Source organism: Hoplias malabaricus, chromosome 10 (assembly GCF_029633855.1).
Source record: "Hoplias malabaricus isolate fHopMal1 chromosome 10, fHopMal1.hap1, whole genome shotgun sequence".
Classification (NCBI taxonomy): Eukaryota; Metazoa; Chordata; class Actinopteri; order Characiformes; family Erythrinidae; genus Hoplias; species Hoplias malabaricus.
Window position 1 is genome coordinate 22,490,208 of NC_089809.1, and position 19,022 is coordinate 22,509,229.

Here is a 19,022-nt window from a genome sequence, read left to right on the forward strand (position 1 = left end):
CAACTAAACACAAACGAACAAATGAATGGCGTAACACCTAGAAATGACACTAATTCACTCGGACGTCTAGCACTTAAAACAGGATTTATTTATGATTATATCCACGTCATTAATAAACATTGTCGTGTTTTCTCGAGTTTAAAAGCAACACCGAATCTAATGCTCGTATATTCGTAATTTTGTGCTAAATATTCCAAACACAGACGGTGATAAAAATGAAAACACAAAGAGGACAAAGCTTTGAACCTTAATCACTTTCTCTACTGTGGGATTTGGTCACATGCGCGTTAACTTCCTAGCGTTTTCTTACCATATAATACAAATGTACATTTATTTTAGTTACTCACTCGTATATTCAGCAGTAGACCCCGTACTTGGTACTTAACTTCCACTGCCATCTTGAAACTACTCCCATACAGTTTAGGTACACATTGTTTATGTGTTATATGTTTTTAAATGGATGTGGACATCGACAACAAAAGGCGACATTTATACATCAGATACTCTGCGAACAAAGATTTGGATTCACTGTGTCTCAGTAGTTGGCGAGCTGTAGAGAGCCACCATTTTGCAGCATAATGTGCTATTTTAACATTTATTTATTATTTGTTACACGTAAGGCCATTCTTTTAGTAGATTAACTGTATTAATAGATTAGCATGCTAACTAGCTCGGCCAGTCTGCTGTTTCAAGTGTTGTTCTAACTATGCTACATTTCTGCTACATATTGCTACATTTAACGATGTATTTAACTCATTTTCTGCCTGTATTACTTAGTTACAATATTCTTTTTATCTCGTGTTTAACAGGTGCAGGTGATGGAAATCGCTGATTACTGTAAACATGACTTGGGGGGGGGGGGGGGGGCAATGCTACCCCACGTGATATTATAAGTTTACAGCTGCTCAAAAAGTGAAATATACTAAGTGTAAAACACTTATATAACATTTAGTCTGTCTTGTTCAAACCCAGTACGTGTAGTTTGAGCTGCTGGCGCGCAAAAATGATTGACAGCTGTTTCTCTCTGTGCTGCACGCCGCCCTCACGTTGGCTCTAAGAGGCTGAAATGTGAAATGTGAAGAGATCAAGCCAAGCCCCAATCCCTGTCATGAGTTCCCTGCATGTAATCGCATTGAGCCCGAGCCACAGTAGCACACATTAGTGGAGGAAAATGGCGCTGCTGTGTTTAGAGCATGATCTCTGGAGTGAAAGCACAAGAAGAAAGCAAGAAAAAATGACGGTGAACACTTATATTCACCTCCAGTTCAGAGAGACAGAAACAGCCTCACTAATGTAAACGTCTGACAATGATGTATAATGTCACCATCCACCAAACACTGTAAGCAAAGCGGTTTGGCATCATTTCAGATCACGTGTCACGTGGTCGCTGCGTATAAATAAAATGCATTACATCAGCACACTCTCTTTGCCAAACAGGTCAATTTAAATAGCAGTTGTGCTGATGTAGATGAGCATTCGAATTTAGATTCAAGATACTATTTCCCCCTGAGGTCTCTGTGAATGGTATTTTAGACCTTAACTTTCACGTTTCTGAGATATAATTTTAGCACTGAATGCTCAAAAAGAAGACGCTAATTAATGTTATTAAATCTAACCTGGGCAACACTGGGTGTTGCCCTGTGAAGGACTGGCGCCCGATGATTCCAGGTAGGCTCTGGACCCCCGCGACCCTGAATTGGATAAGCGGTTACAGATAATGGATGGATGGAAATCTAACCTGGCAAAGTACAACCGTGTTCAGAAAATACTGGGATATTGGATTAGATCAATTTCAGACCTCTATTGAAGCAGCAATAATTCATTTACATCGATGGTACACAGAGCAAAAGATGGGAGAAATTGAATTTATTATATGTATTTATAAATACCAAGCTCACTATGAATTAGGGCAGGCCATCTTTCACTGTCCAGATAGTTAATAGTAAAGATAATAATAGGCCACTAATACTAATACATAATTATCAGTAAATGTTCAATCAACATTAATTAAACATAAAGCGCTTATCACATAATTGTACTTTTATTACTACGTTATTTTTATTTTAGATAGTTTCTCAATCATTCCATAGTTCATACTCAAGGATAATTTAAACCTGTTGAAGGGTGTCCGTGGGGAATATCGCATTAAAGCATAGGCTGCTGTTAGGCTGTATATATTTCGTGGGTGGAGGCTGCGGTTGGTCTGCTGAGTGTGTGAGAAGGCAAACACACACACACACACACACACACAGCTTGGTCCAGTCGACAAGGATATTTCTGAGCCCTGAGACTGAGACTTCTCTCAGCATAAACACACAGCAGTGTAAAAGACACAGCACACACACACACACACACACAGTGGCCTCTGACAGAGTTGTCTGCTTGGCAGTCTCGCCTCCTATTGAAGCAGTAATTTATTCAAAAGAGATTTTTATCCCCACGATCTGATTATAATGATAATCGCGCGACCCTGAGCCCCTTTCTGTGCGCTCTTGTCTGGACTCTCCCCTCCGCGCGGACAGTTAAAGCTGATTTCCACGCTCTCACATTCCGAGACTGCGCTCAGAAAGAGCCAAAGACAAAAGACTAGACTGCGCTCAGGCCTCGGCTTCCAGCTACACACGAGTCCTAAAGTCAAGCCCGTAGCGCTGCATTTACACAGAGAAAACTTTACTCGAGGATGCTTTAAATTGGAATCATTCAAATAGATCAGTGGTCAACGCCAATAAAATCTTACATCAGCGCACGTGATTTCACACTTGTCCTTCAGGTGATGTCCTCAGGAACACTTAATTCTCGTAAAATAACGAATGAATATATTCAGAGGATTTGTTTCCTTTGTGTTTCTGTGTGAACTGTCATGGCCATGTTCATACAACCAACCAAACAAACAGCCCACGTGTGAGTTGATGAAAAGGGCAGTGCCATCAAGGTTTTGCTAAATAATGTAAGCATAACTCCAAGGAAACTGTAATAAAAGTCGACCTCTTTATATGCTGTGTGGTTTCATTTTACAGTAGTTTGTTTCAACCTTTGAAGGTTAAAAGTCTAGAAAATTTAAATATCTTCAAAGTTTAAACCTGAAAACGGAGGCAGTACTCGACTTGTTCTCAATATTTTAATTCTGCTATTTTTTCTTAAATGTTTTGAAATAAGTCACTTTCAAAATGGAGTTTGATGCCACCACACAGCCCGATATTAATATCAAATCATGGTGTTATCTATGTATCTAACTTAGTATGTAAAAGTTTTGATGCCCCTGGTAAATATCACATTATACGTGAAGATACAACACAGAAATAAACAAAAATACGCAAATAAAAACAAGCCTCCGTATATTTTGACGTAGATTACTGTTTATTTTTGACATATACCGAGAAATACTTTTCTCAGTATATTAAACTCAGCAAATACAAAGAAACAATGCCCTGAATTTGCAGAGAATATTTAAGATTGTTCCCTGTAGATTATGTGTTAACATCGTCTTTCGAACTTTAATTTATGCTTAAACATGTAATACATATTACTGTGGGTTTTTAGTGTGTGTGTGTGTGTGTATTAAAAATCACATGGCCAAAAGTGAACACTAAGCACTGTAATTAACACTCACATTACCAGAATGACTGAATTTGAAAAAAAAAAAATCACAGCAAATTCAGAGCAGATTGGGTGTGCGTGCGAGGCTGAAAGCTAAAGGGCGGAGACTCTGGCAGGGGGAGGAGCTTCCACGAGCTATATGTGTTTAAACTTGAGTGTAGGAGTCCAGACCAGCCGTAAACACTCTAGTCACATTGAGAGAGAGAGAGAGAGGGAGGGAAAGAAGGGGAAAGGCACTCAGAGCGAGCGAGGTTAGGGTGGGATTCTCTGTGCGCTCGCAGACGGGGGTACGGCGTTGGAGGGCGCGCTGTGGGGATCACACAGTGACGTCACGCGGAGCTGCAGCCATGAAGCCGCAGCGGCAGTGAGGGAGAGCAGATCGCGAGACCTGCTGGAGAGCGCGGAGCTCTGCACACGACTCGGTGAGTGCGATACGTATGTGACTGTGCTGCGCTTCAGTCTGTTAGTAGACTGCATTGTTTTCCTGATGTATAAAACCACGACTGGCGGGCATTTATTGTCGTTTTCTGAAGCAACATCCTGTCTCATTTTGAACTCGGACGTGATAAGAAAACAGTGCACGTTACCGGTTCACGCGGAGCGTACGCACAGCTGCAATGTCTCGGGTCGAGACGTGTGTAGGGTTTAGCTCCGTTAATTCTGCTTGCTCTTTTATTCTTCATAGTGTGGGGTTTAGTTGTTTCCTTTGTACTATCGTATATATATATATATATATATGTGTGTGTGTGTATGCATGTGTGTGTGTGTGCTTGTCTTGATATATCTGCTATGGTCTTGCATTATATTTCATACAAGTTTTTTTTCATCCAACTTTTTTGGAGGAAAAACAGGAAGATGTTTGTTTTGTGTGTGTGTGTGTGTGTGTGTGTGTCCTTTCCGAATAACGGAGTATGCAGCACGCGGAATCACTGTGTGGTTGGTGGTAAGAGTAATGGTTTTCTTTTAATTGATGACTAAATCTTCTCCGAGCCAGAGTCAAATACTGTGCTGGGATACCTGAGGTGTGTATAATTTTAAAAGCATTTCCCTCATTCACCTAATTCCAAATCACCATATGATGTCTTTTAAATATGTGGTAAAAGGATAACTAGAAATTCTTAACGTATTAAAACGGTAACGATGCTATTGAACTTATGTGCTGCTGAAGAAGGTCTAATTGCTTAGAAGTGAATCTACAAATAATGAGTACATTAGTGTTGTTTTTATTTTTTATTGCTGAAAATAGAGATACATTCATGTTTGAATAGCTTGGATTAACCAAAATGTGCATTTGCGGTGTGTGTGTGTGAGAGAGAGAGAGAGAGTGAGAGACAGAGAGAGAGAGAGAGAGAGAGAGAGAGACAGAGAGAGAGAGAGAGAGAGAGAGAGAGAAAGCTTAATCCTCATGGTCAGTGTAGTGCACAAGGCCGGATATCCGCTCTCCACGTGCCCCGCAGCCTGCCCACTCTGTAGGTAAAACTTAAAATATATCCCAGCATGTGTACCAGTAATTTTTATGATTTATATTTCTATTATGTGAAATTCTAAAGATTAAACGTGATTGTGCATTTATGATATTATGCAGAAATGTTCTGTATATCCGTAGAAGATTTTGATACTCATTTTCTTATCAAACTTAACAAATATTATACCTATTAGCATATGGGTTTATTATATTTATGGAATATAATTCGTGTTTTTTTTCACGTCTGAGGTCAGTATTTTTATGCTAGTGACTGAAAAGGGCCCTATTTTTAGGGTTTGAGGCCCTGTCCATAGGGTTGATAGGTTTCAGAACAGTGTATTAGGCCAGTGATAATAGCGCCAACATGTTCCAATATGTTTCCCGCTAAAATGGCGTCTATTCGACTAGATATATTTACACCACCTGGTTTGTTCATTCAGGAATAATTCAGTAGTTTGTTGTAGTCTAGACTTCCTCAGTGTCCATTATCACCTGATGGTTGAGAAAAGCTGATTCTTCATAAGTACTAAGTATAAGAGTGTTACTCACTGACAGGGTCAGAGATCAGCGCGTGCTGCGGCTGAGGGTCTGAGAGGCGGATTGGTGGGATATGCACATACTTTGGGCCGATTGCTCGAGATTAACCAATAGTTTGGGCCTCCTTTTCAGATCATGCGACGCAACTGAGCAGCGGCTTCAGCATCAGCGCTTTGGTGCAAAATATTCTTCAGAAAAGGTCCTGAAGAATGTGCGCTCATTTCTCTCTTATTGTTTTCCAGAATGTTCCCAAATAATCTGACGCACTGGTGTTCAGCATAAAGGTAATGATTTTACACGAACGCACGCACACGCGCACCCACCCACACACAATATATATATATATATATAGTACTCTCCCTGTATGAAAAGAATAAACTATGTGAAAAAAAGACAGTAAAATAGTAGAGATTTACAGCTGCTTTTAACGTAGAATTTAGGCCTCAAGACAATACCAGCTGTACCCTAAATTAAAACACAGCGCCTCTTATAAATTCATAGACCCCTCAATCCAATACGTGGAAATCGGGCAGTTTTAAATTTGAGATTACCCGGATTAACTTTAGTGCAGCATTAATAGACCCAACAACGACCATCACAAATTTCACAGGCGGTAATTACAGCAGAGCCAGGATAAAACAACCAAATCAACACAAGTGAACACTACATATCTAACGCTAAATCTCCACACTCATTAATTGAAATAAAATATTAACTATGAAATATTTTCCTTTCGTTCAACATCAAAACGCTTTTAATCAGAGCCTACATCACGAAACTGCTAACAAACTTATTTTTGCTACAGTTTCATGAAAAGGCCATAGTTTTATAACAGCTGAAATATTTAACAAAAAAAGTTACGCCTTTTGTTACAAATTATCCGGTGTTTTCTGTCGTTCTAAAATCATCTTAATTAATAAAGTCACATTTAGCACATTAAATTATTAGCAAAATATATCAGTAATATAGACAACATTTTTTAAGTAAATCATGCAATTTAAAAATATATCAGAATCCTTATTTTTTGTTGATTACGATACATGAATCAAGATTCAGAGGATAATATTGTAGCCCATTTAACCTGTTATTATAATAATTATTATGTATTTATTTATTATTATTATTATTATTACTATTTTATTAATAAAGAGTCTAAATTAATTGTTCTATCTTGCTTATTGTCGATGAGCTACAATGTTTATTCGCAGGGATGATCCTATATTCCTTGTTTAATGTCACGAATGCTTGGCCGATCGCTGAGAGATAGAGTGAGGACAGTTTGTACTGTAAACAGCTTGCTGGTGGTATTAGCGAAATAATTAGGTGATGGGAGATGGATAGAGCATAGTGTAAATGAAAATGTTTGAACTTGACCCAGCGTTGCCATTTTGGCTGGCATGAAACGCTGTAATGAGTGATTACTCTCTCTCTCTCTCTCTCTCTCTCTCTCTCTCTCTCTCTCTGATTACAACACCTCAGAGAGGGAATGGGAAGGATTGCTCACACAAAGGCTTTTAATTGGACCAACTCCTATTTCATTTGCATATGTACGGTTTCATTGACGTCGTGGGGACCAAAATCTGTTTACACACTCATATTCTGGGGACTTGTCTTCCAGTGGGGGCCATGTGCTGGTGTCCACAACGTAAATAATTGTATTTTAGATGAATACGTATTTTAAGATTAGTATAAGGTTAGGCTTCAAAACCATGAAATGAATGAAGCTCAAAAGAGCATGAAAACAATGTGTGTGTGTGTGTCTGTGTGAGAGAGAAAGAGGGAGAGAGGGGTGGAGGGGAAGAGAAAGATTGCAGTGAGATAAACAAACACCCTCATCTTGGTGTTGAATTTGTGGAGAAAATGAAAACAAACAGCATTTCTGTTTGTTCCTTGTTCAGCTCTGCCTGTGTCTTTCTTCCATTTAGAAATAAATCTCAGACTTTGCAGGGAGTAACAGAAGCCATCTCTCTCTTATAGGGGGAGAAGTCTGGCAAGTGAGATAGAAGTGACAATTTAGGGCGCTCTGTATGATGTTAAAAGTATAAAGCCATATTTAGTTTTGACAATTGTTATGACCACAGCACATCGGTTCTGAGAGGAGTGAGGAGTACTACAGTATTATGTAATATTTTTACCATTTGCAATTGTCCAATAATATACCAGTACAGTCTAACACAAATACGTAGCAATATAAGGTTGTGCAATTGTGAACTGTGTTAACATATTTTATCTGTTTATTTTATAACCAATTACACAGTGATTAAATTACACTGAATTAATGCTTTGTTGAAGCTGATCTAAAACACAGTGGACTCAGTGGCAGTCCTAATTGCAGAGTTAATCAAAGCCTTCTCTATTTTTAGGTCTGACTCTGAGCCTCTCAGTTCCCCCTGCGGTTGGAAAAGGATGGTTGGCCGGAGGGGTTGGCTGTTATCTTTGGTTATCTAGCTGTATGAGTGATGTACATTCTTCATAAAGCTAGATAACCGAAAGTAACAAGAATCCCATTACACACCTGAAAGGCACCACCCACTCAGTTCTTCATATCACACTTCACCTTTATACAGAAGCCAAGATATAAAATGGTCTCTGGAAGAAAAAGAAATGGTAAGATTCTTCTTTTAAACTAGCTGAATGTTCTGAAAACAGATGTTTTACTGGTTTAGCACATCAGAGGTACAAAGGCGCATTAATGAACAGGAGAGTCTGCAAGTGTTGGCTACTGAGGTGATGTGTAGTAAGCACAGAAAGCATGTCTGTGTTCTTCAGTAGAGTGCTACTGCCTGGTTGGTCAAACATGATGATTTTTAGTCTGTAATCTCCTGATCCTAGAACACAGTGCATGCAAGGGCTTAATGCACTGGTCACATGTTCACAGGCTGGAGCTCAGGTGCCTTTACAGGGACCAGCACCAGTGGTTGCACTACGCCATGATGTAGGTGGATTAATTCAGCATTGTCTTAGACTTTAAAAGGGCCCAAGACGTCTGGCTTTATTTTCGCCCACAGGAAAGTTATGCGAATTACATAAAATGGCATAATGAAAGAACAACATTTTTTATACTACATTTAATCGTATAACATCTTATAATCTTATAACAAAATAACATTTAGTAACAAAGTACAGTGAAAGGTTACAATAAAAACCTTTAATTAATATATTAATATTGTTTTTTATTATTGCACTTTATTATTTAGCCCCCGAAACCAAACAACTGCAACTCAATGCAACTTAACTCTTTTTTTTCTATATTTACACTTATGGATTTTTCATTAAGCATTTGTACTTTCAAGGTTCTTTAATGTGCTATTTGATTGTGTCATTCCTGAACAAATGTTCTTGCTAATTCACAAGGAAACAGACAGCAATGGTTTAAGGTGTATTCTGTGTGGCTGTAGTAGAGAGGTGCCTGATTGGAGCTGACATTTTTTTCCACATCACAACTTTGATGTTGTGAATGGGCTAGAATCAACCCAACACGGGAGATGAACATGAGCAGAGAAGCTTGTCGAGATGATGGTGAACACTGCTGTGGTCCTCAGTGTGAGCTAGTGAGCAGAGCTGCTGAAGCAGAACCTCAGTGCTGACAGCTACAATTAGGAGGACAATTCCACCTTCTAAGACTCCATATAAAACCGAGCCAGTTGGAGGCCTCTAGCCAATCAGATCATAACACCTTTACACTTGATCTCATTCAGTGTTGTCTCATTAGCTTTCTTTAGGACATACTGCTTATTGGCTGAAGACTGAACCTTCATGTAAATCATAATGTCAGCACATTGGAGATCATTTATTGAAGTTAATGGTAAATTAAAATTACTTTATCATTTTGTTGCTGCCCAAAAGAAAAAAAAACATGTATCTCCATTTTTGCAGATTTAGTTTATTTTATTACTTCATTTGAACACAGCAGCGGGCCTTTATATTGTGTGGAACTTTCATGATAAACCAATAGAAATCCTTCAGAATTACTTAGAATAAAATCATTTTACATTTGACTTCCGAAAAAAAATGTAGTTACTAATTTGCAGATACATTTTGTTTTGGACAGCAACCATTTAAAGCGACACTTGTTAGTATATTCTCAGTAGTATTACATTAGTAGACCTGTAATAGAGAGAATAGAGCCTCTACTGTTGCTGCTTCAGGTTCAGCACTTCAGAAACTGCACTGTGTCACTTGTGGAGGATGGTAGGAAACGACCCCCTTCCCGTTCATTTCAGAACAGTGCTGGTAAAGTGAACTATATTCTGCAACTGTAGGGGAGGCCTAGGAGCTTCACATTTTACCCAGTGTTTTAAGATAAGAATTTGGCCTCATAGTGACAATTCATGAAGGAAATTTTTTTTGTTGAAACTGTGCCAGTTGTGTTTAGGCCCAGTGTGTGTGTGCATCTTGTATGGTTAGACTTGCACAAAGAAAAGGCCATTACGAGGGACAGAGTTGAATGAAGTAGTCATGTGTGACTTTTCATATAAACAGTCTCTGCCCTTGGCCATGTAGTGAGGAGCAGCATCAGCTGAGTAGCCACAATTGGGTGACTGCTGCAATGCAGCTGCTGCATCAAACACCAACATGGCTTCCACGGGAAGTGAATGGATGTGGTGCACTTTTTTGTATTTTGTTTTGGATTGAAAGCCATACTCACCTGAACATCGTCAGACAGACCTGGAGTATGTCATGGTCTCTGTGGCCTCAGTGGAGCTTGGCACTTGGCACTATTAAACATTTCAATGTTTAGCAGTACACGAGTGCCAGGGCAAATCTCTCCATTGAGCAGCATATGCCATCACCATGCCGGCAACATATGCTGCCTATGTAGCTTGGTCTGGTTGGTATTAAAAGCTGCTTCAGTCTGGACTTCAGACCTTTTGTCAGAGTGGAGGTGAATGGATTGTTGCTTGTGCCTTGTTTTTTCCCCACACACATCCAACCTATACTGATAATCATGTTTTACTTTATAAAACATCTATATATCAGCTTTGGTTAGCACTGAGGTGAAATAAGTCAAGCACTCAGTGTAAAGCAAAGTGATCTGATGAACCAATTGGTATGGACCTTTCCTTTTCAACATGGCTGTATGGAGTGGGATGGGGGTGTAAGCTATCAGCAAGCCAATTTAGTCTCCAAGTGTCAACTAGAAGCAGCACTATAGCCCTCTCCTTTTTGCCTCCCTTCCCCTTTCTCCTCAACTCCCCTTTCCAGTCGACTGTACCATCAATAGGGCTAGTTCACTTGTCACACAGACACAATGGATTCCTTTGCCATCCTTTCACAACGGCTCAGTCACAACTTCCAAGCTGTTGTTGGAGTGAAGCTAACTGATTCTTGCCCTGTCGCTCCCTTTCTTTCGAGCTACGGAACACACCAACTGAGCCCCAAAATGGCAGCACTGTGGGATAGGAAACCGAGGACTAAATGCTCTTCTCTTTAGTCCCCCTGTCCCCCGCCCTACTGTCGCGCCCGGAGAAATGTGAATGTACTTTTAGGCTATTGGCAAAGTCAATGGGCCCACACACAATGGAGATTAGGATTTGGGAGCTGCATTAACAGGTGAAGGTCAACATCATAGAGACCACACGAGAAGCAAAACATATATCTGCATGGATACTAGAGCACAATAATTACAGCTTATGCAATATTAACAGTGGGTTTCCTAGGCTTTCTTCCTTGAAGACGTTAAAAATGGCCAAAACCAAACTGAGGTGCTAAAATTGGGTTTGGTTGTTATGGAAAGCTTGCTTCTCTCTGGAGGTGACTTTATCATCTCAGAAATAAATAAAAACGATTGACTTAACATTTACTTTATTCCTCACATTCTAGAGTAAAGATTTTACACCTGCTTTAATTTGCATTATCCAATCAAATAATTAGCATAGACACTACACTGCTAACAGTCTGCCAAAGCTAATCACAGCACACACATACTGTTTTAGTAAGTAAATATTCCAATGTTGGAGAGCCATGCATTTCCTTGCTTCTGAGCTCCTTAAGGGGCCATTTTGTCAAAAGCTCAGCACACTCAACCAGCGCTCAGTCTGCTGTAATGCTTTTTCCCCTCCCTGCACGTCACTTGGATAGCTGTTCACATATTGGCCAATTGTCCTGGTCTCTCTCCAACACACCTACAGGTCCACTGAAAGCACACAATTCCATTGTTACCTCAGCTGTTAATGTCAGAGGCTTTACAATGGTCCCTATTCGCTCTATTTGCATAAGGCACTTTTCTAACAAGGGCCTGGAGAGGGCTTAAGAGTGGGCCCACTTTAGAGGGCTGCTGCAAAAAAATGTCAAGTGCCAATTAGGGAAGGTTTGCTGCCATTCAGCGGAACCCCACCCCTATAATTCCACTCCTTACTTTCTCCCAGTCCAACTCTCTCACACTCAGTCTACTTTAAGACTCAGAGCTGTGACACCTTAAAACAAAGACTGCTTGATATGCTGCCTGGAGCTCTAGGGGATGCTGTCTGGAGATGCACTGATCCACTGTATAGACATTAGTCTATGAAACAACTGGGAACCAGGCCTGTGAACTGACCATCGTAGTTATACATAGTTTATACTGTGTTGCACATGTTTGTGGGTCTGAAATGCTGGCTCAAATATGCTTAAGGAAGAATGTAGCAGCTTCTGAGTCCAGCCAATGTTGATGCCTCTTACAAGCCTGGTGTTGTTGCTATATTCTCTGTAGTTTATAGAGCATCCACTGCATTTTACGGTCACGTGCTTGACTTGTTCATGACAAAGAACACACAAGGTCATTTGATGGAGAATGTGATCATTGCTGTTGTAGCTGTAAATCAGAAAAATGCAAACATATATGTCAACAAAAAAAAGTGTTAGTTTAATAGTCATCATATTACTGGAAGTAAAGCCTAGGGTGAGAGAGAGCAATATTAAATCTCCCATAACCAGGGGAAGCTATTTTTGTTCACCCTGGGCCATCGTTGTTCCTTCACAGAAACGTTTACCTCTGCTAGCAGTCTCCTGTCATCCGAAAGGATTTATCCCTTGCTCTCTTTCTTTTTCATTCAATCTCTCAGTGTAGATTTTTCCCAGCCTTGATTCTCAGATGGTTGGGTCTGATTTGCATGCATTTGCATAATGAAAGTCATTTGCATGCTCAGGGGCAGACTGTACCATGTGAACAGACATGAAAAGGTATGGGCGTGCGTGTGTGTGTGAGTGTGTGTGCACATGCCTGATTGTGCATAGCCCCTCACACGCTGGCAGCACGGCTAACTCATGTTTATGTTTTCTTACTCTTTCTTTTTCCATTTGTCCTCTTTTTTTGCACAGACCGCCGATCCCTCCCTCTCTCTCTCAATGAAAGATGCCAGCGAAAGGGAAGGAAAACATGGAGGATGTTAAGGAGGAGGGGAGTGTTGGTGTTGAAGCTGCTCACCCTCCATGAGCCCCAGTGATGCGTCTCTCTCTCTCTCTCTCTCTCTCTCTCTCTCTCTCTCTCTCTCTCTCTCTCTCTCTTTTCCTCTCTCTTTCTCACAACCCCTCCTTTCCCTGCCTGCCCCTTCCTCCTATCATGAGTAGCAGCCCATGCCTCGCCACCATCTTAGAGCACACTGGCATGAAATGGAAGAGGGAGGAGGAACAAGCAGGTATGACCCACCATCGCTCTTCTCCATCTCGTACCCTGCCCCCCTTCCACCATACACTTTCTCTCTCTCTCTCTCTCTCTCACACACACACACACACACACACACACACACACACACACACACACACACACACACACACAGCGCAAGCCCCCTTTCTCTTTTTCTTTTTTTAATTACAGCAGATGTGTTTGTTAATTGTGAAAATCACACGTCGCTGGTGCTAAAATGGGCGGGGAAGCATTTTGTACTCGCTTGCATTAAATCATTCTCCATCACAATAGGAGGGGAGTCAAGGCGGGCATCTGCGGGCACAAGAAATGAATAGAGCACCATCAGGGATTCTACTGCCCGCCTCGCCGCCATGCCAGGCACAGAGATGGCACGCTGCCATTTTGAAGAAAAATAGGGAGCCTTTTTCTCACATCTTGAGGCGCTGAGCTGAAGAACCTCGCTGTGCTGAGAGAGGCAAAAAATGATGAATAGATCACAAATGTTTGGAATTTTAAAGTCTCAGACTGCTTTTACTAAAACTACTGGGACAGTAGCAAAAGCAATTCGGCACAATTACACAACTATATGCAATTCACATTTAATTACGGTCACTCATTCTATATTTAGAGATGGTGCAGTGGAGGGAGGTTGTGCAGTTTCAATATTAGCAGACCCTCTTTACGTCTTAGTTTGTTTTTGGGAGTGTTGCCCAGACAAGTTGAGTATTGTTCTCGCTGGTGTACTTGTTGTGGCTCTCAGTTATTCAGGCCAGGGAGCTATAAGTTTAAAACCCGCTTAACCAAAACACCAATTAGAGCCGGCTGGGCCTGATTAACTAAAGGAGAGTGGGTAAACAATGCTACCCATTGTCCCACACTCTCTCAGAGAGTGGCCTTTGTTTGGGGCTCCTCACTGGAGGTCTAGACAATGCCACAGTCCAGCTGATATAGTGCAGGCTGAGTGGCAATGCTCCCACTGCAGTACAGAAGTGATGCGCTTAGCTTGGGAGTGAGTGAGACAGTACAGGAGATGGCCAAACATAAGTCAATGGCAAAAGAAACCAGTACCCCCAGAGAGTAGATAAGCTTAGGCTTGTATACGATTTGCAAAGATTCCATCCACAGTATTTATAGGATGCTCATTATCCCTGTAAAAGAGGATCTTGGATTGGGCTTGGCCATATGGTTGAAAGAAAATCTTTCAATAGAAATTTTAAAATATGTGGAGGTTCAAATTCTTCACAACATTGGAAACCAAATGTGGTTCCTTTTTGACTTCACTCCAATGAGCTTGGAGTATAGTGTGTTTTTAAGAATGAACTCGGAATTGAAAGGCATGTCAATTTTTTATTATTATTTGCTGCACATAGACGGAATTCTGAAGTTAAAATCTTGATTTTGTTAATTGTACTAAAGCTTTATGTCTAGAAAACCTAGCGACCTCTGAGTCTATGAAGTAGAAGCTTTAGTCTGTAATCATGATGTGTGTCAGTAAACAGGTGGTAATGTGGGGATGAGTCTGGCTTAGTGGGGACTGAGGAAATTATGCACAGCAAAAACAATACAAACAGCAGTGCCTCAGAGGCTTGCTTTTAGTGTGGAGCTGATGAGGAGTGAGGGCGCGGCGGCAGCTTGCGTCTGGGAGCGTGTGGTAGTGTGTGTATAGCTGGGGGCGAGTCGAGCATGGGCAAGGCGTGGGGTGAGGGGGCAAAGAGTGTCATGTCTGCATACTCACTGCATACACACACACAAACCCCTCCTTTTGGGACAACCAAGCAGCTGGTCTCCTGCTCTTCATGCAGGCACCAGCCTTGGGAACCACCATGGTGAGGACTCCCAAAAAAAAAAAAAAGAAAAACGGGCACCAGGGGCCCCCCAGAGTCTGAGACTGTCTGGGTTACCACACTAGCCCCCACACCCCCTACCCCCTACACCATATCCCTCCCTCACCTACCCCCGCACTCCTCATCCCCCTCCTGCCAGTGACGCCGGGGGCCTGGGAAGGACTTGAAGTTCATGGCCAGACCGCCTATTGAGCTGACAGGCCGACTGTTTGCTCAATTCAGCCCCCCTATTCAGAAACTAAGGCAGGGAGGGAGGGGAGCAGTTACACAGTAGCACTGCCATGACTATTCATTCAGTTAGGACAAGCAGAGGGAGAGAGAGAAATCAAGAAAGAAAGAAAGAAAGAAAGAAAGAAAGTGAGAAAGAAAGACGAGGCATCTGAAAAGAAGGGGGGGGGGGTGCATAAATAAAAGTGAAGATTCTGTGTGCCGCATTTGGCTCAGAGACGCTTGTGCCCACCAACATACCCAGAATCTAAACAGACCCTCTTTCTGTGTTGCACCACCCCGCAACACACACACACCCCTTTTCTACCCCCTCCTTTCTCTCTTCCAGTCCTGCTGCCCAGATTTAACAGGGCGCGTGCTGCGGGTGTAAATTCACCTCATTCAGCTCAACCTACAATGACAACAGTGTGTCGTCTATTTCCTACGGTCGCCATGGCATACCCTCACCCTCATTCTCAACACTCGTCTGTACTTCCTCTCACCCCTCCATTCACAGTCTTTTCTGCCCCCCTCTGTTTTCCATCACCTGCAGTTACAGCCTCCTCAGTCAGCAGCCACATTTCATGCTGATCTCAGAACAGTTTCCTCTTTAGTTATTCTAAGAAAGCACAAAGCCCATCACAGACCAACGTAAAAAAGGGCAACTTGTCTTAACCACAATGAGCTGCAGTCACATCATGCAATACATGCAGTAGTATAGGTGGAGTCACACTTTCTAGGGGCTACAATCATCTTCATGCTCTAAACCGAGGACCTAACTTGAGCTAGCTCCCTTTAGGCATGGGACAGATATTTAAATAAGACTCAAGACACTTTCAGTGGGTATCAAAATGGAACTGATATTCCACAGAAATAACCAACCACACATCCAACATTTACTACAGCTCCAGCTTTAGCTATAAATATCTCACAGATAGAAAGGTAATGGTATGGCATTTGGTAGACATGCTTTTCCAGAGCAATGTATAGCTTAAATCATGTTTCCGATGCAGGTAACATGAAGCAGACTTGCCGACAGATTTACACTGGCAAAACATGGTGTTCTTGAGCATCAAACAGGGCCTCAGATTTCTACTCCAGTCAATTTCACCAAACAAGATCTGAGTGACCCAGAAGGCGATGTGCTTGTAACATTAACATTTGGACCATTTGCCTTGTGTCCCCTTTGACCTCAATACCTTAAGTTGCTTGTCAGTCTGTGCAGGAGAAACTGGGCTTCCTCTGTAGTTTGCCTCAGCATCTCAGGCTTAGCAGCAGTCACATGCCTCCTCTTTGCTTTAGCCTCAGGGCGTACCATGCGCCGAGACGCCTTCAACTTCGCCCTCAATCCTCCACCTGGCATTCTCTACTCACTGTGCAAAAACAAGGGGGTACATAAGACTGTACATTCAAGGAATACTGAACTGAAAGTATTCAAACTATTCAGTCAGTTACACGTGCTATAAAGGAAGTGCTTTGCATAATGAATTAGTGAATCTAGGTGTTTCAGGACAGGAAGCTTTAAATTTATATTCTAGTTCTTCTAAATGAAGCAGTGATTCTGTCCTATTTTTAATTGTTTCCCCAACGCTTGTGTTTCAGGTCTTGGAGGAGCAACACAGAGGATCTGAGCGAATGATTCTCAAGAATGGACAGCACATCAATATCTACTGATGAAGGGCTTTCATTTTACACAGATGCTCGCTTCCTTTTACTGCGTGCCCCAACGTGATAACATTATAGCACTTTAAAAGTATATTCTATTGATATTTTGAGTTTGTTTTATATCAATATTTTATCCTACTTTATTTTTATTTAACATTCTAAAATTAGCCATGCATACCCCACCTGCAATGGAGGACACATACCTGAAAGTAAAATAATCTAATACTGTGTGTATTACAATATATTATTACCATTAAATGCATTTAGGATTGAAAGACAAACATGAAACTCTTCAGGATTCTATTGTTAATTCATCTTGCATCTTTTTGGAAAGAGAAGCTTATAGAGGTCAGATATTCACCTGTGTTTGGAGAAAAAAAGATAGATCTTTTTAAAATGTATTTAACCAAGGTCAGGACAATCAGCTGGTCTAATCTCCCTATACGGACTCTGTGTAGCAATATATTTTCTTTAGCATAGAGCACTTTACACATTCATATAACCGTTTTCTCTCTCTTCCTTTCTAGTTCTCTTTTATTTGATATTCCACATGAAGCACTATGATAGAAATATGTAACGTCCTTGTATCCTTCTGTTATAGTTCATCACTAACTCATACTCAGAGTGGAAATATATCTCAATGATCATTTCCACAGCCCATATTCAGCTCTAGGGATGATTTAGGGCTTGTGAAGTGAGTGTATGAATGTGATATCCCCCCCTCCCCCCCACCCCGGCCGGCAGCAGTGAAGGGTATTGCACTGTGATTGAACAGCTCTGTGTGTTGACAGTTACACATTTGGTGTAGAGAGAGCTGTTGTCTTTATTCTCTATGCAATTTGCGTTCGACTTGCAATCAACAAGCAGCAGTGTAGAATCGGTCCCGAAAATTAGCATTTATAAAAGGATAAATATTAGAAAATGAATTCAGTTACAAACTTCAAGTGCAGATATTAATTTTTAATTTTGTTTTATTTCATTTTTGAACAATTATCAGAAATATATGAAATACAATAAATCACACTTGCACTACATTATGAGAGATATATCTTTGTTAGAAGAATGTAAAGTACTTGATTAGCAAATAACTAATCACTGAATGCTGATTTCTTTAGCTGATTCATTGGAAGATAATATTTTTCTAAAATTGTTGAATAAGCATAGTATCTTATTCTTTATTTTTATTTCTTTCCATGACTTTCATTCCCTTTTCTCGTAAATAATCAGGCTTGGGCAGAGGCAACTATATATTGTCAATTGTCTATGCAAATCCATTAGCATTCTATTTTTTAATGAGAACTGTGCAATCTGTATTTGAGACCCACTTCTTTTGTCATGGACACTGATGTGGTTAAATTTTTCAGTTGTCAATCTGTATTGACTATAAGGGATTTACTATATATGAGAACAGTGAATGAAAATCATTTACTATGCAATATAAGTAAAACAAAATATATAATTGAGTATTTATTGTTTGCACTACTCTGAAAGTTAAATGTATAAATGATCTATGCAAATGATTTCCTGTCCTCCTGCTGGTGTGAAATGTAGGCTTTCTGTTCATACAGACTAATGTGACTAATGTTCCTATAGGCTACCATTTGTGCCTTAAATAATTTTGTCCTCTTATGGATACTAATAAAAGGTTTACATTGAAAACAAAATAAATTTGCGACTTTTCTTTTGAAAAAATATAACAGGCAACAATTTAAGACAAAAGAAAATATTGTTTATTAGATATTGGTTATTATTCATTATTAAAAAGCCATTCTTCCAAGATGTTTATAAAGAAATTAGGTTTAGACAGAAGTTTCTGTTAAAATGTGTAAATTCATAATGCAAGGAAAATAAGAATCCTATCACCCCTGCAAGACCTGGCTGGCCACCAGAACAACCACCATCATATAAGCAGAATGTTTTCACATTTAAAAAGCAAAAAGTTGTTCTCACCGAATGTGTGTGGGGTTTCTTATATTTCGAGAAGAACAATATGTAACCAACTTCTTTCTTTGAAAACTATAATCAAGTCTCCTAGAACAGAACAACAGCTGTAATAAAGACAATTTTTTGAGACTTGTGTCTCTTTTCAGTTGAATATTAG

General features: G+C 40.5%; 1 long non-coding RNA gene across 1 annotated transcript; it reads left to right on the forward strand.

The window, feature by feature from the left end:
• The first annotated feature begins 3,786 nt into the window (after positions 1-3,786).
• LOC136708007 (uncharacterized) lies at positions 3,787-18,595 on the forward strand. The gene is made up of 5 exons (XR_010804308.1): positions 3,787-4,019; positions 5,842-5,883; positions 7,963-8,206; positions 12,899-13,215; positions 16,859-18,595. It is a non-coding gene; the product is annotated as an uncharacterized lncRNA (long non-coding RNA).
• Positions 18,596-19,022: the final 427 nt, after the last annotated feature.